We start from the raw sequence: 6,986 nt of genomic DNA, 5'->3' as shown, positions 1-6,986 counted from the left end.
AAAAAAAAAAAAAAAAAAAAAACGAAAAGAAAGAAAGAAAAAGAACTGTATTTCCTAAGTCCATAAGAAATCATTGAACATGGATTGACCAATCCATTTTTCATATAATATGAAAGATTGTTCTGGTTATTGTGTGGAAAATTGCTTGGAGCAGCCGAACATGGAAGCTGCAGAGCCCACATGTATTTGTCAGTGTAAGTTTTGTTGTCCTATGGTAATAAATATCCCCCAAATCTCAGTGGCTCAAACAATAAAACTGTTTTTCTCACTCAGGCTGCACATCTTTCATGGATTCTGGTCCACCTCGTCCTCACGCGGGGATGCAGACTGACAAGTTTCCACCATGAAGGGTTATTATGTGCCATAGCAGGGAGAGGAAAATGGAGCAAATCAGTCACCAGCTCGTCACACAGCAGAGTGTCCCACGTCACATCTGCTGATATGTTATGGCCAAAGTACATGACTGTCTCCAAGGAGCTGAGAGGTGAAATACTGACATTCATCTGGATGGAGTAGAACCAGGAGAGTCGTAAACATCCTATGGACTACACACTGTTTAACAAGATGCAACAGTATTCTAGGTAAGAGACCATGGAAAGGCATTTATGAAAGCATTTTTAAATCAAATTAGAATTACTAAAATTTGTCGATTAATTGGATGTGAGAGTTGAGGGAGATGGAAGAGTCAGGGATCATTTCCCTGTGATGGATAGGACAACTGGATAAATGCTGTAAAGTATCCTGAGTTGGAGAAAGTAGAAGATATTTTGGAGTGGGAGGGAACATTCAAACAGAGATGTCTAGTACACAGCTGGAAATGAGATCAGAAGAGAGGTCTGGGCCGAAAAATAAATTTTAGAGTGTTTGACATCCAAATGGTACTTGAAACCAATGGAATAAAGATTTGTGTGGGAGGGTAAGCAAATCATTGTTCTTTGAGACTTTCTCGATTTTGGCACTGAAAGTCGTATGTCATGTGAATATTCTCAGGCTTGAACGAACTGCAGTAGTTGGTCACCCTGTGAGAGTGTGAATAAAAAGAACACCAAGACAGATTTGTGAGGTGAAAACATGTACTGGTCAGGTTGAACAAGAGGAGTTGTCAAATGATACTGAGAAAAATAGTCATGAAGACAGAAGACAAGTCAGAGGAATATCAGAGTCCCAGAAAGCAAGGAAAGAGTTTCAACAAGGAGAGAGTGAGGGGCCAACAGGGCCAAATGGTACCCCAAGGTTAGGTAGGACTCAGATTGCAAATGTCTATTGCTGAGGGACTGGAAAACAGCTGAAATAGGACTCCCAGTTGTTCACACAGCCAAGCAGAGATCAGGCAGGGAGGGGACGGCTTGTCCAAACACAGGAGGCTGACACATTAGGAAGGGGTCTGAGCTTGTCCTGGGTGTAGTGACCAGATACAGTAGATAGCATGGCAGCTTCTCACATAGCAGAAAAGAAATGATGCAGATCTAGGTTCTTGACTTGCAGTTCACTGCATACCTCCTCAGGCTGCTGGACTGCAGAATTCCAAAGGAATTCATTTAACACGTAAGAGGAATCAAAAAGGATACTCCTCAATTATACAAATGCAGGACACAGATAAAACTCTCTTTTAAAGGTGAATAGAGAGAAAATAGCCAACTGGGGCCTATGGAGAGACTCTGAAACATAAATGAAGATAAACTATAAGAAACATAAAGAACGTTTTAATAAACATGATTTTTCTTTCTCAGTACAATTCAAGAAAGCATGAATCAGTTATTGGGGTTTTTCCTATAGAGTTGTAGGAATTCCTTACATATTTTGCGTATTAACTCCTTATTAGATATATGGTCTACAAATATTTTCTTCCATTCCACAGGTTGCCTTTTCATTCTGCTAATTGTTTTCTTAGCTATACAGAAGCTTTTTAGTTAATATAATCGCACTTACCTAGTTTTGCTTTTTTTTTTTTTTTGCCTGTGCTCTTGGTGTTTTATAGAAGAGATTATTGCCCAGACCAACATCTAGAAGATTTCCTCCCATGTTTTATTTTAATATTTTATGTATCATGTCTTATATTTAAGTCTTTAATCCACTTTAGTTGATTTTTGTATGTGTCATGAGATAGTGCTCTGATTTCATTCTTTTCCATGTGAATATCTCATTTTCCCAACACAATGTATGAAAGAGATTCTTTTTTTCCATAGTATATTCTTGGCACTCTTGGTAAATATCAGTTGACCATATATGCCTGGGTTCCATTCTGGGTTCTGCATTCTATTGCATTTGTCTGTATATCTGTTTTGATGCCACACTGTTTTGTTTACTGTAGGCTTTAAGGGTCTTTAGTGTTTCCAAATGGATAATAGGATTTCTTTTTTTATTTCTGCAAAAATGCCATTGGGATTTTGTTGGAGATTGCATTGAATCTATTGATTGATTTGGAAAGTAGGGACATTTTCTCTTCTTAAGTTTTTAAGCTATCTCCTACAGGAAGGAAGAACATTTTAGCAATATTAATTCCTCCAATCAATAAACATGAAAAATATTTACATTTGCATCTTAAAAAAATTTTTGTCTGTTTCGTAGTTTCGAGAGTACAAGTCTTTCACTTTCTTGGTTAAGTTTATTCCTAAGTATTTTGGTTTTTTTGATGCATTTGTAAATGGAATTGTTTTCTTAATTTCTTTTTCAGTCTATAGAAATGAAACTAATTTTTTGTATGTTGATTTTATTTTCTTCCACTTCACTGAATATGTCTGTAAGTCAATAATTTCTCTCTCTCTCTCTCTCTCTCTCTCTCTGTGTCTCTCTCTCTCTCTGTGTATGTAGACTTTAGGATTTAAATATATATATATATATATATGTATATATAGGACTGCATCATCTGCAAACAGAAATCATTTTACTTCTTCCTTTCCGGTTTGGATGCTTTTTTTTTTTTTTGGCTAATTCTCTGGTAAAGACTTCTTGTACTATGTAATTGAACAGAAGTGCCAAGAGTGGGTATCCTGGCCTTGTTCCAGATCTTAGAGTGAAAGATGTTAGCTTTCTAACCATTGAATATGCCGTCAACTGTGAGCTTGTCAATGTGGCCTTTCTTGTGCTCAGGTAAATTCCTCCTGTATGTAACTTATTAAGAGTTTTTATCACGAAGTGTTCAGTTGTGTCAAGTACTTTTTTCTGCATCTATTGAGATGATCATGCTATTTTTATCCTTCGTTCTGTTAATGTGGTATATCGCCTTGATTTATTTGCATAAGTAGGGCCATCTTCACATCCATTGGATGAATCTTACTTGGTCGTGATGTATAATTTTTTTTAAATGTTCTGTTATATTCAATTTGATTGTAGTCTGTTGAGGAGTTTTGTGTCTGTTTGTCGGGGTTATTGGCCTATAGTTTTGTTGTGTTTTTTTTTTTTTCTTGAGGTGCTTTCATCTAGCTTTGATATCAAAGTAATGCTGGCTTCCTAGAATAACTTTAAAAGTGTTCCCTTGTCTTCTATTTTTGGAATAGTTTAAGAAGCAATAGTATTAATTCTTCTATATTTGTTTGGTAAAATTCACCTGCCAAGCTTACTGGTCTTGGGTTTTTCTTTGCTGACAGTTTATTATCATTATTATTATTCCTTCAGTCTCCTTGTTTTTTATCGGACTGTTTAGGTTTTCTGTTTGTTCTTTATTCACTCTTGGAAGAGTGTATGTTTCTAGGAATTTCTCCAATTCTTTTTGGTTGTCCAATTTGTCAGCATATAATTTTGTACAATGGTTTCTTATGATTCTTTTCTATGAAATCTTTTGTAATGGCTCCTCTTTCATTTCTGATATTTTATCTTTTTTTTCTTAGCCAATCTAGTTAAAGTTTTATTAGTTTTATTTATTTTTTCAAAATACAAGCTCATAGATTTGTCAGTTTTTAAAAAATGTTTTCTATTTTCTATTTTATTTCTGTTCTGATCTTTATTTATTTATTTTTTGCTAATTTTGTATTTAGTTTATTCTTATATTCTAGTTCTTGAGATATAGTTAGGTTGCTTACTTGGGATCTTTCTTTGTTATAATGTAGGTGTTTATTGCTGTAAACTTCCCTCTTAGTACTGTTTTTGATGCGTCTCATAAGTTTTGTTTTGTTGTGTTTCATTTTTGTTGTCTCAAAATATTTTCTAATTTTCTCTTGACTTCTTTTTAGACCCAATAGTTGTTTGAGAGTGTGTTGTTTAATTTTCATGCATTTGTAAATTTTTCTGTTTTTATTCTATTTTTTATTTCTAGTTTCATTCCATTGTGATTGGAAAAGAGACTTGAAATAATTTCAATCTTAAATTGTTAAGACTTGTTTTGTAGCCTAGCAAGTGATTTATTTTGAAAAATGTTTCATGAACACTCGAGAAGAATGAGTATTCTATTTCTGTTGCACTGGTCTAGAACCAAACCTACAGTATCTCTGATGTATGTCTGAATACTTACCTTGAATAATTCCTCTACATAGATTGAGAACCACATTAGACAGTGTTACAGCTTTGTGTTTTGACTGTCAATATATAGAAAACTCAAGAGGAGAAAGTCTATTGTCCTTGTCTATATTTTTGCTCATGTATAATTTCTTCCTTTCTAATGTTCTGAGTCTTTCTTTTATTCTGTTCTTTATGTTTAGAGAACTTTATTGAGTCATTTTTTAGGGTAGATCTGTGGGTTTTAAATTTTCTTAGTTCTCTTTTATCTTATGTCTTTATTTTATCTTTATTCCTGAAGAATATTTTCTCTGGATATAGGATTCTGGGCTGATAGGTGTTTTGTTTTGTTTTGTTTTTTTCTTTCAACATTTGAAAAATATTGCAGCACTTTCTTCTGGCCTCTGTGATTGTTGAAAAGAAATCTACCATTATCCAAACTGTTTTTCCCATATAGCCAATATGTCATTTCTCTCTCATTGCTTTCAAAAATTTTTCTTTGCATTTAGTTTTTAGAAGTTTCACTATGATGTGCTTTGATGTAGATTTCTTACATCCTTTATTTTTATTTTTTCTTTGTTGGTCAGTTTGGGATATTTTAAGCCATTATTTCTTCAAGTACTTTTTTGGCTCCACTGTCTTTCTTCTCCTCTTCTGGAACTCAAATCATACTAATGTTACATCTTTATTAAAGAGCCATATGCACTTGAGAGTGTGTTCTTTCTTTTTTTTTTTTCTCAATCTATTCTCTCTTTGTTGTTTAGAGTGGATAATTTTTATTGTTATGTCTTCAAGTTCTCTGATTCTTTCTTCTATTCTCTCAGTTCTGTTGTTCAGTCCATTTGTTCAGTTGTCTATTTTGGTTATTATATATTTTAGTTCTAAAATTCTCATTTGGTTTTTTATCTTATATTTCCTTGTTGAAATGTTCTATTATTATTATCTCTCTCTCTTTTTTTTTTTTTTTTTTTTTTTTTTTTTTTTTTTTGAGACTGAGTCTTGCTGTGTTGCCCAGGCTGGAATGCAGTGGCACGATCTCAGCTCACTGCAAGCTCTGCCTACCAGGTTCTAGTAATTCTCCTTGCCACAGCCCCCCGCGTAGCTGGGATTACATGAGCCCACCACCACGCCCAGCTAATTCTTGTATTTTTTAGTAGAAATGGGGTTTCACTATGTTGGTCAGGCTGGTCTCGAACTCTTGACCTCAGGCGATCCACCTGCCTCAGCCTCTCAAAGTGCTGGGATTATAGGCATGAGCTGTGCCTCGCCTGAAATGTTCTACTATTTTGCTAAAAAGTTCTTTGCTCTTGGTTTGATAAGTGATTTTTTTTTTTAATTGAAACCAGTATATCTTCTGCATCATGATACAAAATACTGGATCGTATTGAAATCCTATTTTAGCAGGCCTTCTCTGACACCACTCTAGTGAATGAAAGGGGATACTGCCTCATTTCTGTGGATGGACTTGAAAGGTCTAGCTTCTCTTCTGTTGACACATGGCAGGCAAGGGAGAGGATTCCTCATAACTTCTGGATGCGGATGGAAGTCGAGGCTCCCACTAGGCATTCTCTGACACTATCCCAGCAAGAAGGGCACCTTATTACTATTTTATTTTATTTTATTTTATTTTTGATACAGAGTTTTGTTCTCGTTGCCCAGGCTGGAGTGCAATAGCACGAACTTGACTCACCGCAACCTCCGCCTCCCGGGTTCAAACGATTCTCCTGCCTCAGCCTCTGGAGTAGCTGGGATTACAGGCATGTGCCACCACGTGCGGCTAATTTTGTATTTTTGGTAGAGACAGGGTTTCTTCATGTTGGTCAGGCTGGTCTCAAACTCCCGACCTTAGGTGATCCACCCTCCTCAGCCTTCCAAAGTACTAGGATTACAGGCATGAGTCACCGCGCCCGGCCCTCATGACTGCTCTTTACATGGCCTCCACTGACACCATGGAGAGAGGAGCAGGTGGCCTTGTACCCACGGAGTGGGGATGAAAGTCCTGAATCTGTACTAAGCTTCTTTTGACACTGGCTGACAGGGGTATTTTAACCTGGCGACTTACTCTGGGTTCTTCAGTTGGTCTTGACTGGAGAGTATAGGGTATAGTTGCAGTTTTGTCTGTGACATTTTGCTGGAGCGGGAAGTTATGGTCTGAAAGTTTTCTGTCTTGCAAGGTTGACTCTTTTCTGGTCCATTGGCTAATGAGAACAGGCTTTCATTGTGATCGCGCGCGCGTGTGCGTGTGTGTGTGTGTGTGTGTGTGTGTGTGTGCGCGCGCCTGTTAGTGTTTCTGGGTTGCTGGTTTCTTCACTTCCAAGTTTGGGATACATGAGGCAAGCAAACAAACAAACAAAAAACCGAGGGGCCCCACCTCTGCGTCATTCATTGGCTCTTGGCACCTTTAGCCAGTCCCCTCCTCTCCATCTTTGAGACTCTTATTTTGTTTCTTTTGTACAGAATATCCAGAATTTTTAGTTACACCTAGCAGGAAGAAAAGGGAAGACTATATCTACTCCATCTTTTCAAAAGTGGATGCCCAAGCTGTAATAATTTTA

The 6,986-nt window shown here is 36.5% G+C and overlaps 1 long non-coding RNA gene across 1 annotated transcript in view; it reads left to right on the top strand.

Moving 5' to 3' along the window:
- Window positions 1–6,986, top strand: part of LOC105528790 — a 93,064-nt gene that overhangs the window by 44,465 nt on the left and 41,613 nt on the right. The window contains exon 2 of the long non-coding RNA XR_001004410.1: window positions 274–581. This is a non-coding gene — a long non-coding RNA (uncharacterized LOC105528790). The remainder of the gene's footprint in view (window positions 1–273; window positions 582–6,986) is intronic.

This window comes from Mandrillus leucophaeus, unplaced genomic scaffold (assembly GCF_000951045.1).
Source record: "Mandrillus leucophaeus isolate KB7577 unplaced genomic scaffold, Mleu.le_1.0 Scaffold732, whole genome shotgun sequence".
Taxonomy (NCBI): domain Eukaryota; kingdom Metazoa; phylum Chordata; class Mammalia; order Primates; family Cercopithecidae; genus Mandrillus; species Mandrillus leucophaeus.
The sequence above is the reverse complement of the archived record's forward strand: the minus strand, read 5'-3'. Positions and strand labels throughout refer to the sequence as shown.